Source organism: Perognathus longimembris, chromosome 13, assembly GCF_023159225.1.
Source record: "Perognathus longimembris pacificus isolate PPM17 chromosome 13, ASM2315922v1, whole genome shotgun sequence".
NCBI classification, from domain to species: domain Eukaryota; kingdom Metazoa; phylum Chordata; class Mammalia; order Rodentia; family Heteromyidae; genus Perognathus; species Perognathus longimembris.
Genome location: NC_063173.1, coordinates 23,570,255 through 23,584,576, shown reverse-complemented (window position 1 = coordinate 23,584,576; position 14,322 = coordinate 23,570,255). Strand labels below are relative to the sequence as shown.

Genomic DNA, 14,322 nt, shown 5'->3' with positions numbered 1-14,322 from the left:
TTGTTTATTTTGGAGATGGAGTCTGGTGGACTTTTCTGCCAGGCCTAGAACCTTGGTCCTCTATACTGAAATATAAAACTGAACAGTAACAATAAAAATCAACCATCAAAGAAACTTTGTATCTAGATATGATTAAACAAAGAAGAAAATCAGTAAATCCAAGAATGTTACACTCTGGAAACAGATGTGAAACATTATACCCTCTGATCAAACTTAAACCTTGCTTGTGTGGAACTAGAAGCCAAAGTTTAGAGATTGTCAGACCCACATTTCATTTAATCTAACGTGATTTTAAATTTTTTTTTTTTTTTTTTTTTTTTTTTTTGGCCAGTCCTGGGCCTTGGACTCAGGGCCTGAGCACTGTCCCTGGCTTCTTCCCGCTCAAGGCTAGCACTCTGCCACTTGAGCCACAGCGCCGCTTCTGGCCATTTTCTGTATATGTGGTGCTGGGGAATCGAACCTAGGGCCTCGTGTATCCGAGGCAGGCACTCTTGCCACTAGGCTATATCCCCAGCCCCGATTTTAAATTTTGTAGGAAAGAGAAAATGAATTCTTTACTGTCATCTGGAAACCAAAAAATATTGCACTTTTTGATAATTTTGGAGAATAGAAGTCTAAGGCTGCAAAGGAGATACCTGTTTGTTTTAAAGTTAAAAACAACAGAATCAGTTAATAACACACACAGTCAGATGCCATTGTCATCTGTTATATAACTGAATTTATATCAAGTGTCCCCAAACAGGCTAATCTCTTGAGGAACAAACATTAGTGGTTGCCTAAGACTGTTGGCAGGGGAAGGGGAAATGGAAAATCAAGATTTATGGGGACAAGATTTCTTTGGGACACAATGAAAATGTTAAAATCACACAGTAAAGATGGTTGTACAACCTTATGGATATATTAAAAACTCAGTGAAGTGCGCACGTTAAAAGGGTGAATTGTATGTTGTATTCATGTAAATCATTTTTCAATTTATTAAAAAAGTAACAAAAATTTCCTTAAATGTGAAGATAATAAAGGAATAAACAATGTATGCCAAGTATGGCAGCACACATCTGTAAAATCAACAATTGGGAGGCAAAGGCTGGAAGAGGATGAATTTGAAGCAAACCAGGGCAATATTAGAAGCCCTGTCTCAAAAAGCAAACAAAGGGCTGGTGGTGTGGCTTTCCTAGCACAGTCCTGGCCTAGCAAGCTGGAGGCCCTGGAATCAATCCTGAGGAGTCTAAAGCAAAACAGGGTGAGGTGTGGGGGCATAGCTCAAGTGGAAGAATAAGTAGTAACAAGTCCTATGTTCAACCTCACACACACACACACAAACACACACACACTTTAAACTCTACAATTTATAAGCCATTAATAACCATCTACAATTGCCATTCATTCATAACAATCTAATTTTTTTACATTTTTAATAATTTTTATCTTATTCTATCATTATTAGAAAAGTATGTGAAAATCGTACATTGTGACCAGATTTATCTTTTATAGTCTATTTTAATTTAAATATTAAATGTACAGGTATACAAACTTAAGATTTGTAACCATCTAATAGATTTAATCTTTTATCACATTTGAGTGACTTTTACGTTCTAACTTGCCTTAAAGTCTATTTATTTGAAATTTTTACTTTTAGTTTGTGTATAAATATGTATAAACATGTATATATACATACACATATCCATATTCATTGCTGTTGTTGTTGTTTTTTACTTCTACTTTGCCAGCCCTGGGGCTTAAACTCAGGGCCTGGGGTTTGTCCCTGAGATTTTTTGTTGTTGTTTGTTTTGTTTTGTTTTTGCTCAAGGCTAGGGCTTTTTCACTTGGGCCACAGCTCCACTTCCAACTTTTGGTGGTTAATTGGAGATGAAAGTCAGTAATTGTCCTGTCCAGGCTGGCTTTGAACCACAATCCTTAGATCTCAACCTCCTGAGTAGCTAGGACTACAGGCAGGCATGAAACACTGGCACCTAGCTATTGTTTGTTTTGATTTGTTTTGTTTGTAAATCTAGCCTGAGACTATCTTCTGACTGGAGTTTGGTTTTTTCCTCCTATTTACATTTATTTAAATTACTGCTTCTGTTCTAAAACAATTACAGATGAAGTTTAAAATCTTGGAAATCAGACATTATATTTATAAAATCAGTGGACTATTAGAGTTGTGATTTTCAAATGCCATCAGCAAGATAATCTTTACTATCTTCACATAAGGATTATTATAATTATTCTTATGTCATAATTTCAAACTCCTTTTTGCACTATTATTACCTCATTATCGTCAAGTAGATTACACTGAACTCTGTCTGACATAGAAGTGAAATGTTCTTTTGTAATCAAAGAAATGAGGCAGTTGGCGCAGACACTTGATGTCAGAGGAATAATGACTTCACTTTTTCTTATAAAAGAACTAAGTGCATTATCAGACTTTAGACAGGAAAAAAATCTAAAGGAGACAAAGCTGTGTTGCTTTTTGTTACTGGATACAGAAGGATTATCTTTTAGCAGCCAAATAGTGCAAACAAAAGCAGCCCAAAATAACTACATCTGAAAAAAAATTTTTTTTAAAGTCAGGCTGGGAATATGGCCTAGTGGTAAAGTGCTCGCCTCATATACATGAAATCCTGAGTTCGATTCCTCAGCACCACATATACAGAAAAAAAGCCGGAAGTGGTACTGTGGCTCAAGAGGTAGAGTACTAGCCTTGAGCAAAAAGAAGCCAGGGACAGTGCTCAGGCCCTGAGTCCACGCCCCAGGACTGGCAACAAAAACAAAACAAATTAAAAAAAAAAAAAAAAGTCAAGAACCTGAGGCTGATGTGATGGATTCATACATAACATCTCTGCCTCCCAAGTAGCTGGGATTACAGGCATGAGTGACTGGGCCTCATTTTGTAAAATTTAATTTGACTGATGAAAATTGTTTTAAATATACTTTTTTTCCTTTTACTAGTTTCTAATCTTTCAGTGTCTATTCCACATATAACTAGGATACCTAACGTATACATGAACTCTATTTCTTAACAGAGTCTCCACAAATGTCAACAGTTATAACAGTAAAAGAAAAAAAAAAGAGTAGTAACAAAAAATTCTCTTAAGATATCAACATAATGCCAAAGATGACAAAGATAGGTTTACACATTTCATAAACTAGGAAAAAAAATATACACACATCCAAAAAAAAAGGAGAGAAATGTTATAAGAAGAGGCAATGACTGGGCACCAGTGGCTCATGCTTATAATCCTAACTCTTCAGGAAGCTGAGCTCTGAGGATCTCAGTTCAAAGCCAACTCAGGCAGGAAAGTCTGTGAGGCTCTTATCTCCAATTAAACACACAGACCAACACACACACACACACACACACACACACACACACACACGGAATAAGAGTAGGACTCTTGTGACTCTACCTATCTCAGACTGCCTACTTCAAGATTGTTTTTGTTTTGTTTTGTTTTGTTTCCAGTCCTGGGGCTTGTACTCAGGGCCTGAGCATTGTCCCAGGCTTCTTTTTACTCAAGGCTTGCACTCTACCACTTGAGCCACAGCACCACTTCCTGCTTTTTCTATATATGTGGTGCTAAGGAATCAAACCCAGGGCTTCATGTACTACACCACTAGGCCATATTCCCAGCCCTCAAGGATTATTTTTAAAAGAATTTATATCATAATTTTATTTTGGGGGGGATTAAGCATATCAAGACTATATATTTCTGCCATCTTAAAAAATAATTATTGCGGGGCTGGGAATATGGCCTAGTGACAAGAGTGCTTGCCTCCTACACACGAAGCTCTCGGTTCGATTCCCCAGCACCACATATATGGAAAACGGCCAGAAGGGGCGCTGTGGCTCAGGTGGCAGAGTGCTAGCCTTGAGCGGGAAGAAGCCAGGGATGGTGCTCAGGCCCTGAGTCCAAGGCCCAGGACTGGTCAAAAAAACAAACAAACAAAATAATAATTATTGCAAAACTTTGCAGTTCCAGCCAATTCGTTTTTTTGCCCTTTAGAGATAATTAGTTGTCTCTAAAGGCAACAATAAGTGGATTAAGTTATTTAACATATCTAAAAAATAAAAATGTTAAAGGTTAAATGTGACTTATAGGTATGCACTTATTATGTTACTAACTTTTTCCCTCGTACATACATCTTATGTTAGCATGGCCAATGTTTCCAAGGTAGATATAAATGTATAAAAACATAATATAATTAAAAAGCATTATATTAAAGGACTAATAAAACCTAAAAAAAAAAAAAAAAAAAAAAGCCAGTCACCAGTGGCTCATACCCTCACACCTGTAATCCTAGCTACTCAAGAGGCTAAGATCTGAGGATCAGGGTTCCAAGCCAGCCCAGGCAGGAAAGTCCATGAGACTCTTATCTCCAATTAACTACTTAGAGAAAGCCAGAAGTAGCACTGTGGCTCAAGTGGTAGAGTGCTATCAGGGACAGAGCCCAGGCCCTCAGCTCAAGCCCTTGGGGGGGGGGGGAGGGGTGATGAGGAACAGGGAGAGGAGAGGAAAGAGGGGGAGGATGGGGAGGAATTTTATTTTAAATGAATAAACAAAAGTCATGTGTTTAAGCCATCATTATTTCTGTTTTCTTTGTGTTTTATGTTATTGTTGTTCATGGTTTTTATTTGCCACAAAAAGCTTTCTTTTTTCCCTTCTATATTTTGTTATTTTTGTTGATAATTGTTTTTATTTGCCATAAAAGGCTTTATTCCTTTCTTTCTTTTCTTTCTTTTTTTTTACTTTGTCATGGGGCTTGACCTGGGTACTGTCCTTAAGCCGTTTTGCTCAAAGCTCTACTACTTTGAATTACAGCTCAACTTCTGGTTTTCTGGTGGGTAATTGGAGATGAAAGTCTCAGGTACTCTTTTACCCAGGCTGGCTTCTAACTGTGATCCACAGATCTCATCCTTCTGAGTCTGGAGGGTTACAGACATGAGCCACCAGCACCCAGCTACTTGTTTTTTTCTGACAATATTAAGATTTCAATTTAGGGTTCTGTGCTTGCTAAGCAGGCCTCTACCACTTGAGACTGGTCCGCAGTCCAAAGCAAATCTTAACTGAACACTTACCTTCAGACAGGTTTTGAAAAATTATCTCCTGTTGCAGATGAGGCAACTGAGGTCCACAGAGGCAGATGACTTGTACAGTATTAAGCTGGTGAAGAGACAGGTCTTAACTCCTATCCCAATTTTCTTTTCTTCTCGAAAAAGCGATTATTAGGTTCGAAGTATAAAAAAAGCAAAGGGAAGAAAAGAAAGAAAAAGACACATCAAACATAATAATAATTTTGGCCTTATTAAAATGGTAGAGGCACAGAAGAATGATGTATTTGTCATACAGTGTGAAAAGAAATACACTTAATTTATGATGTGGAAGGGGATTAAATAGTACAGAATTCCTAATGAAGAGGACAGATGTATTAATTTGTGTATATATTTGTGGATACTGGGGCGTGAACTCAGCTCTCACTTGGCTTTTTTGCTTAAGACTAGTGTTCTACCCCTTGAGCTACACATCTACTTCCAGCTTTTTTGCTTGGACTTTTCTGTCCAAGCTGACTTCGAACTATAGTTCTCAAGTTTCAGCCTCCGGAGTAACTAGAACTATAGTTCTCAAGTTTCAGCCTCCGGAGTAACTAGGATTACAGGCATGATCTAACAATGGTAGTTACCAAACACCATAAGCTACTGGCTTAGAGAGATAAATGCAATAAACACATTCCCACAGCCTTTGTAATAACTTTACAATATAACTTTATAACTTACAATAACTTTATTGTTCCCCTGTCAAACAACTAAGTAGAATACAGATTCCAAGTTTATTTTTCTTACTGGCCAGAGGCATGGCTTGGTGGTAGAACACTTGCCTAGCAAGAATGAGGCCCTGCCTATACTCTGAACTCAGGCAACAACAAATGCTGGAGGGGGTGCGGGGAAAGAGGAACCCTTCTCCATTGTTGGTGGGAGTGCAAATTAGTACAACCACTTTGGAGAACAGTATGGAGGTTTCTCAAAAAGCTCAATATAGACCTACCCTATGACCCAGCCATACCACTCCCAAGCATCTATCCTAAACAGCAAACCCCAAGATATCAAAAAGACATTTGTACTTCCATGTTTATCGTGGCACAATTCACAATAGCCAAAATATGTAAACAACCCAGATGCCCCTCCACAGACGAATGGATCCAAAAAAATATGGTACTTATACACATAGCGATTAGGAATGGTGAAATATTGTTATTCACAGGGAAATGGTCAGAACTCGAACAAATAATGTTGAGCGAGACAAGCCTAGAACACAGAAAACAAAGGGGCATGATCTCCCTGATATATGACTGTTAACAAAGGGAGACGGAGAGACAGTAGAGACCAAGTCTGTGAAACCAAAAACTGCTTGTCAAATAGTATTCCCCACAGGATTGGGGCAGCAACCCAACAGTATGTAACTAAAACCAAACAATTACTCAACATATAAAGGTCAAAAATTGACCTCTCAGGGGAATACAATAGTTCAAAAGCTATCTATGTACGTTCATATAAGACTACTGTCGACATACGGTCTAATATCGACATTACATTTAAAGCCCTAGGTGAACTTTCTTGGGCATGACCACATGGCTACTGTATATGTTCTTGATACATTGTATATTGTATATATGTCTACCTGACCTAGAGAAGGGATAGAAAAACAGGGCGTAAGATATCACAAGAAATGTACACACTGCCCTACTATGTAACTGTACCCTTTTTGCACAACACCTTGTCAAAAAATTTGTGTTCAATTAATAAATAAATTTAATTTAAAAAAAGATTTCCGGGGCTGGGGATATAGCCTAGTGGCAAGAGTGCCTGCCTCGGATACACGAGGCCCTAGGTTCGATTCCCCAGCACCACATATACAGAAAACGGCCAGAAGCGGCGCTGTGGCTCAAGTGGCGGAGTGTTAGCCTTGAGCGGGAAGAAGCCAGGGACAGTGCTCAGGCCCTGAGTCCAAGGCCCAGGACTGGCCAAAAAAAAAAAAAAAAAAAGATTTCCAAACTACATATTGTTAGAAGCAATGCATATTTTTCCTTTATATATGAAACCACTTCATATATGAATTTTCTGTGTGTGTGTGTGTGTGTGTGTGTGTGTGTGTGTGTGTGTACTGGTTGGTCTAGGAGCTTAAACTCAGGACCTGGGCACTGTCCCTGAGCATTTTCACTCAAGGCTAAAATACTGAGGAGGCTCCATATCTCTAGAATAGCGACCTCCAGCATTGAGAATTAAGACATATACTCAGGCTGGGAATATGGCTTAGTGGTAGAGTGCTTACCTAGCATGCATGAAGCCCTGGGTTCCATTCCTAAGTACCACATAAACAGAAAAAGCCAGAAGTGGTGCTGTGGCTCAAGTGACAGAGTGCTAGCCTTGAGCAAAAAGAAGCCAGACACAGTGCTTAGGCCCTGAGTCCAAGCCCCAGGACTAGAAAGAAAGAGAGGAAGGAAGGAAGGAAGGAAGGAAAAAAAAAAAAAAGAATGAGGCCCTGAATTCAAACCTAGTACATATTGCTAAAAAAGAATCATTTTTTCCAACAATATGTTCTATTAAATCTTTGACTTGAATTTTTCTTGATTTTCACACTTATTTAAAAATTTTAACTTGACCAAAGTCTGTCACAAATTATCAGTAATGAGACAACACATTTCAAGTATTTTTTAAACATCATACATAAAACAAGGCAGTTAGCTCATGTGCAAATTCATTGATGAATAGAATCAATTATTTTAAGTAGTCTGTAAAGAAAAGCAAAGAAAGTATTTTCACATTTTACCAACACATATTTTTCTTTTTGTAGGTGGCATATTTGTAGATAAGTATTCACAAGTGTGTTGCATTTTATAAAGGTATATGACTTTTATTAATACAACATGGTTAAAAAAAAAAGAAATAGCAGACTGAATCCTAACCTGTCCCACTTATTTGCAAATTGCTTTTTGCTCTTTTCTTTCTTCCTTCCTTTTTCTCTTCCCTCCCTCTTTCACTCTCCCTCCCTCCCTTTTTCCCTCCCTTCCTTCCTTCTGGCACTAGAGGTTAAAATCAAGGCTTTGTACATGCTAAGCAAGCACTCTACCACTGCTTTACATTCTCAACCCTGTATTAGGTTTTTCTGAGTCTTAATTCTTCTACCCATAAAACCAAACGAATAGTTCTAATAGTTCTTCATAGAGAAAATAAGAATGAACATAAAGCAGACCTGAGATGGTGGCTCAAGTGATAGAGCACCTGACTACCAAGCCTGACCCAAGTTCAAATCCCAATACTGACCCCCCAAAATTAAAAGGCAAACAATAAAGCTCTAGAAAAAAAAAAAAGAATGAGCGAAGCAATTAGTATAACATACAAAAACAGTAAATTATCAGTAAATATTTTTGCCCTTCTTTTTTTGAAAATGAAATAGGCGCTGTGTTTGTGGCATATGCTTGTAATTGCCAGTACTCAGGAAGCTGAACCAGGAGGATCAAGGGTATATAGCAAGATTCTATCTTAAAAGAAAAAAACAAATATAAAATTACTTCACACACACATATATATGAAATACATGTATATATATATGTGTGTGTGTGTGCGTGTTTATATAAACACCAAAAGTTACAGTACGTAAAAGTCAAGTCCAATCTGACATAAATCTTTAAAAGTCAGTTTTGAAAGGCCACATTAGAGCTTTTCTCTAAGAAAAGCTATAACCAAATCCTTGATACAGCTACAGGACAATGAAAATGACACTTCCAACATGAATGAAACACAGTCTCGGAGCAGTGTGAAGAAGAGGGGAGGGGCTGGGGATATGGCCTAGTGGCAAGAGTGCTTGTCTCCTATACATGAGGCCCTGGGTTCAATTCCCCCGCACCACATATACAAAAAACGGCCAGAAGTGGCACTGTGGCTCAAGTGGCAGAGTGCTAGCCTTGAGCAAAAAAGAAGCCAGGGACAGTGCTCAGGCCCTGAATCCAAGGCCCAGGACTGGCCAAAAAAAAAAAAGAAGAGGGGAGAATGAGCCCTGGGCCGACCACAGCTGCAGGCCACTGCATCTTCTCTCTCAGCGCCTCCATCCGGATGCCACCATGCCCAAGAGAAAGGCTGAAGGTGATGCTAAAGGAGATAAAGCAAAGGGGGAGGATGAGCCAGAGAAAAGATGTGACAAAAGATCTGTCTGCTAAACCTGCTCCTCCAAAGCCAGAGACCAAGCCTTAAAAAGGCCCTGCAATTCGTTTCCCGATCAGGGAACAAAAAAAAAAGGGGGGGGGGGGCTGGGAATATGGCCTAGTGGCAAGAGTGAAGCCCTAGGTTCGATTCCTCAGCACCACATATATAGAAAAGGCCAGAAGTGGCGCTGTGGCTCACGTGGTAGAGTGCTAGCCTTAAGCAAAAAGAACCCAGGACAGTGCTCAGGCCCTGAGTTCAAGCCCCAGGACTGGCAAAAAAAAAAAGGCCCTGCAAAGAAGGGAGAAGATACCCAAGGTACCAAAGGGAAGACGGGAGAGCTAATTCTGGCAAGGATGGGAAGAACCCTGAAGAAAATGGAGATGCCAAAACAGACCAGGCACAGAAAGCTAAAGATGCCTGAGATGCCAAGTGAAGTGTGTGCATTTTTGATAACTGTCTACTTCTGAGGACTGTACAGTTTGAAATACTATTTTTATCCAGTCTTATAAGAATGCAGACATGTTTTACTTTTTTAAAGCTATATTGTTAGCACACAGAACATTTGTTTCAGGGAAAGGAGCATCTGTCACTAATAGAATGTCTCCAAATCTGGATAGATATGGGGGGAAAACATTCTTGTTGGCTCCCAGGAGGAGGAATTCCCTCATGTTGACACAGAGCCACCTTGGCACAAATACCTATGATGTGTGTGAAAACTCAAAATTATTTTTGTCTTTCTTCTTCTCTGTCATCAGCATAGACTTAACTCCCTTAAAAGTAGAGGCCAGTTGGGACTGTGACCCTCCCTGCCCCCCCCCATTGGTTTTCCCAATGTGTCAGGCAAGCTGGACTTCACAGTGGCATCACTGAGATGGTGAGATTGGTTTCCTTTTCTAAATTGTGGATTTTCAGATTGGTAATTCTGCCATTTTCATTTTGTTTCCTGAAAGTCAGGGTCAGGCTTGTGAAAAGTTGTTAAACAACATGTTTAATGTGTAATGACAACCTTCATCCTAAATTTCCCCTATTCAGAGCTTCAAATGAAGCTGCTATTTGTTGTTTGTTTGTTTGTTTTTCTTTTTTGGTACTGGGGATTGAACCCAGGATGTTGCACTTGCTAGAAAGCACTTTGCCACTGAGCTATATCCCAGCCCAATGTTATTTGTTTTATAGGCTTGAACTCAGGGCCTGGGCACTGTCCCTGAGCCTCTACCACTCTAGCTCTTTCTGTGCATGTGGTACTGAGGAACTGATCCTGAGGCTTCATGCATGCTAGGCAAGCACTCTACCACTGAGCCACATTCCCATTCCTAGCCAGCTTTCTGATTTTGACAGTCCATACAAGAATGGAGTTTAAAAGTTGTTGTATACTGTTCAAACAAAAAAAGGGTTGTCTGCCCATGTCCTGCCTGAAATACCATGACTCTTAATGAAAAGTATCTTTAATAAAGCTAGCTACAGTGAGGGGGGAGGGGGACAGGGAGAGGGAGAGGGAAAAAGGGAGGGAGGGAGGAAGGGAGGGAGGAAGAAAAGGAGGGAGGGAGGGAGAAAGGAAGGGATAAATGAAGAAAGGAAGGAAGGAAGGAAGGGTGGAAGGGAGGAAATCTCTTCCTTCTAGCCAGTAAAACCCCAGTGTAATAAGAAACTAAGTGTTTTTCTTAAAGACACTGCCTTGAATCAGAAAACCTGAGTTGCTTCTTCTTACAGTGATGTCATGATTCTGCTGTGAAAAGGGATAGGGTAGAGAAAAATTAATGGCTTCTGAGTTTCTCAATAACAGCAGTGACAAAGATATCAAGCAATCTGGTGCTTGCCTCCATTTTTCCCTTTGAAAATGAGATGGTATGGGAAAATGAAGTTTAAATAAAGAGGATCAAAGCTCAGGTGTATAACTAGCTGAGTTGGCATTCAATTCTTTCTTTTTGTTTTGTTTTTTTCGCCAGTCCTGGGCCTTGGACTCAGGGCCTGAGCACTGTCCCTGGCTTCTTTTTGCTCAAGGCTAATACTCTGCCACTTGAGCCATAGCACCACTTCTGGCCGTTTTCTATATTTGTGGTGCTGGGGAATCGAACTCAGGGCTTCATGTATAGGAGGCAAGCAATCTTGCCACTAGGTCATATTCCCAGCCCTCAATCCTTTCTTGATCAAGGTATTAGTATAGCTTTTAGTGTTGCTGATTTTCAAATCTATAGAAGAGGCTATCAATCAAAAACTATTATATTTTTTCCTCCCAATTGTTGCAATAAATTGAACTATTCTTACTAATGGGCTTAAGAAAGAATGTTGCTAGGCAGCATGTGTAATCCTAGCTACTCAAGAAGCTGAGATCTGGGCTGGGAATATGAACTAGTAGTAGAGTGCTTGCCTCATTGTACATGAAGCCCTGGGTTCGATTCCTCAGCACCACATATCTAGAAAAAGCCAGAAGTGGTGCTGCAGTTCAAGTGGTAGAGTGCTAGCCTTGAACAAAAAGAAACCAGGGACAGTGCTCAGACCCTGAGTCTAAGCCCCAGGACTGGCACAAAAAAAAAAAATACTGAATCCAGAAATTATCTTAGAGGATAATCTAGTTGAGTCTCTCCTTTTAAAAGGTTTTAAAAACACAAAGAAGTTAACTGACCTGGCTAAGATTATTTGGCAGACACAGGACTGGAATCTGGCCATCACATTCCAGTTAGGTAGACTTTTCACCAAAATGTTTTAAAAAGTACTTTTACACTGGAAATGATTAACGTGATTGAGGCTTTTCCTTGAATAAATTACTTTAAATTATTAAGACATTAAACATAAAAAGAGATGGGTGCAGAGACACATGCTTGTACTTCTTGCTGCATGGGAGCCTGAGGCTGAAGGATTGGAAGTTTGAGGCCTAGGCAAGATAGTGAGACTCCCACTGCCCCTGTCCCCTCTCCTCCCCACCCCCCAAGAAACACAGAAACATCAAAATTCCCCTTTAATTGTATGGAACAGTTAACCATTGATCATTCAAAATATAGCCCATTCTTCAAAATTCTTAGAAAAGTATCTAAAAATTATTTTGATATATGTTAAAATCCTATACTTCAGGGTAAAGGTACAGCTCAAGTAGCAGAACACCTGTGTAGCACAGGTGAGGTCCTGAGTTCAAACTGTAGTGCCACAAAAATAATTAAAAATATTACACACAGGGCTGGGAATATGGCCTAGTGGCAAGAGCACTTGCCTCATATACATGAAGCCCTGAAAATATTATAAAAAGAAAATATTACACATGACATTGCCAGCTACTCAAAGGAGTATTTTTGTAGACTTCAGTCATTGAAAGGGTCCTTAAAGAAAGGAAATGTAGGAGGCACAGTGGTTCATGCTTGAGACAGCAAAAGCAGGAGGAACTCAAGTTCCAGGATAGCCCTGGAACCTAAAACCAAGGCCCTATCTCATCCAGTGCCATGGTGCACCAGTGGCTCACACCTATTAATCTTAGCTGCTTGGGAGGGTGAGATCTGAGGATCACAGTTTTTTGTTTTGTTTTGTTTTGTTTTTTGCCAATCCTGGGGCTTGGACTCAGGGCCTCAGCACTGTCCCTGGCTTCTTTTTGCTCAAGGCTAGCACTCTGCCACTTGAGCCACAGCACCACTTCTGGCCATTTTCTGTATATGTGGTGCTGAGGAATCGAACCCAGGGCATGTTTACAAGGCAAGCACTCTTGCCACTAGGCCATAACCCCAGCCCCCAAGATCACAGTTTAAAGTCAACCCAGGCAGAAAAGTAGTCCAAAAGATTCTTATCTCCAAGAAGTCTGAAAAAAGAAAATCTGAATTAAAGGTGTGGCTCAAATGGTAGAGAGCTTGCCAAGTAAGCACTGGGCTCTGGGTTCAATCCACAATGCCAGAAAAGGAAAAAAAGAAAAAAGGGTTTGGTATGTCTTCCTTACACAAAAAGACATTGAAACTGATCATTAGATTAGTGCTCATAATTAATAACGACTATTTTTCAAAGTACCCTAATTGCCTTAGAACAGCTGATATTTACCAAGCACAAACCAACTTAATAAAAAGTATGCTGAAAGGATACATAAAATATATGATATGAACAATAAATATCTCAAGAAAGCAGAGAAAGTTAAACACAGCAGGGACTCCACAATTAGGGGATGGATAAAATTAAGATTGCTGAAGAACAGCATGAGGAACCCACAAAGAGAGAGAAATAAATTTTGACCAATAGTATAGACCCAAGTACGGAGAATTTGAATATCAAGATGACAAATAAAAATTTCCATGTTCATTCTAATAATAAGAGTGATATTATTTGAAATTTTACTTCTAAGCCTAAATTGCCATGCTTTTCCAGAGTTTTTGTTGCTGGGTTTAAAAAAAAAATGGGGGGGGGGGGAATTGCTGGAATTGGGGCTTGAACTTAAAACCTAGCACTCTCACTTGGCTTTTTAGCTCAAGGCTGCAGCTCCACTGCTTGAGTCACAACTCCACTACTAGGTTTTTGCTTATTAATTTGAGGTAAGAGTCTCAAGGAAGTTTTCTGCCTTGGCTGACTTTCAAACCAAGATCCTTAGATCTCAGCCTCCTGAGTAGCTAGGATTACAGGCTTGAGCCACCAGTGCCCAATTATGATTTTATTGTGTTTTATTTTATTGTGCTGGTCCTGGAGTTTGAACTCAAGTCCTGAGAATTGTCCTTGAGCTTTTATGCTCAAGGCTAGCACTCTACCAAATTGAGCCACAGCTCCATTTCCAGCTTATTGGTACTTAATTGGAGATAAGAGTCTCACAGATTTTCCTGCCTCAGTTGACTTCAAACCATGATCCTCATATCTCAGCCTCCTGAGTAGCTACCAATGCCTAGCTATGATTTTAATTTTGGGCCCTACAGAGAAACATTTGTCTGTTCAATATTTATTGGATTTTCTCAGAAGTTTTATAAAACAAGAACTCTTTTGTTTTTGTTTTTGCCAGTCCTAAGGCTTGAACTCAGGTCCTGGGCACTGTCCCTGAGGTTCCTTTTGTCCAAGGCTAGCACTCTACCACTTGAGCCACAGAGCCACTTCCAGCTTGTTGTTGTTGTTGTTGTTGTTTATGTGATACTGCAGAATCAAACCCAGGAGTTCATGCATGCTAGGCAAGCACCCTA

General features: G+C 39.7%; 1 protein-coding gene and 1 pseudogene across 1 annotated transcript in view; one reads left to right on the top strand and one right to left on the bottom strand.

Annotated features, from left to right (window-relative positions):
- Nucb2 (nucleobindin 2) overlaps positions 1–14,322 on the bottom strand; it is a 38,030-nt gene that overhangs the window by 21,722 nt on the left and 1,986 nt on the right. Inside the window, exon 2 of the mRNA XM_048360634.1 lies at positions 5,078–5,205. The gene's annotated coding sequence lies outside the window, so the exon portion shown is untranslated. The remainder of the gene's footprint in view (positions 1–5,077; positions 5,206–14,322) is intronic.
- Positions 9,115–9,892, top strand: LOC125361984 (annotated as a pseudogene).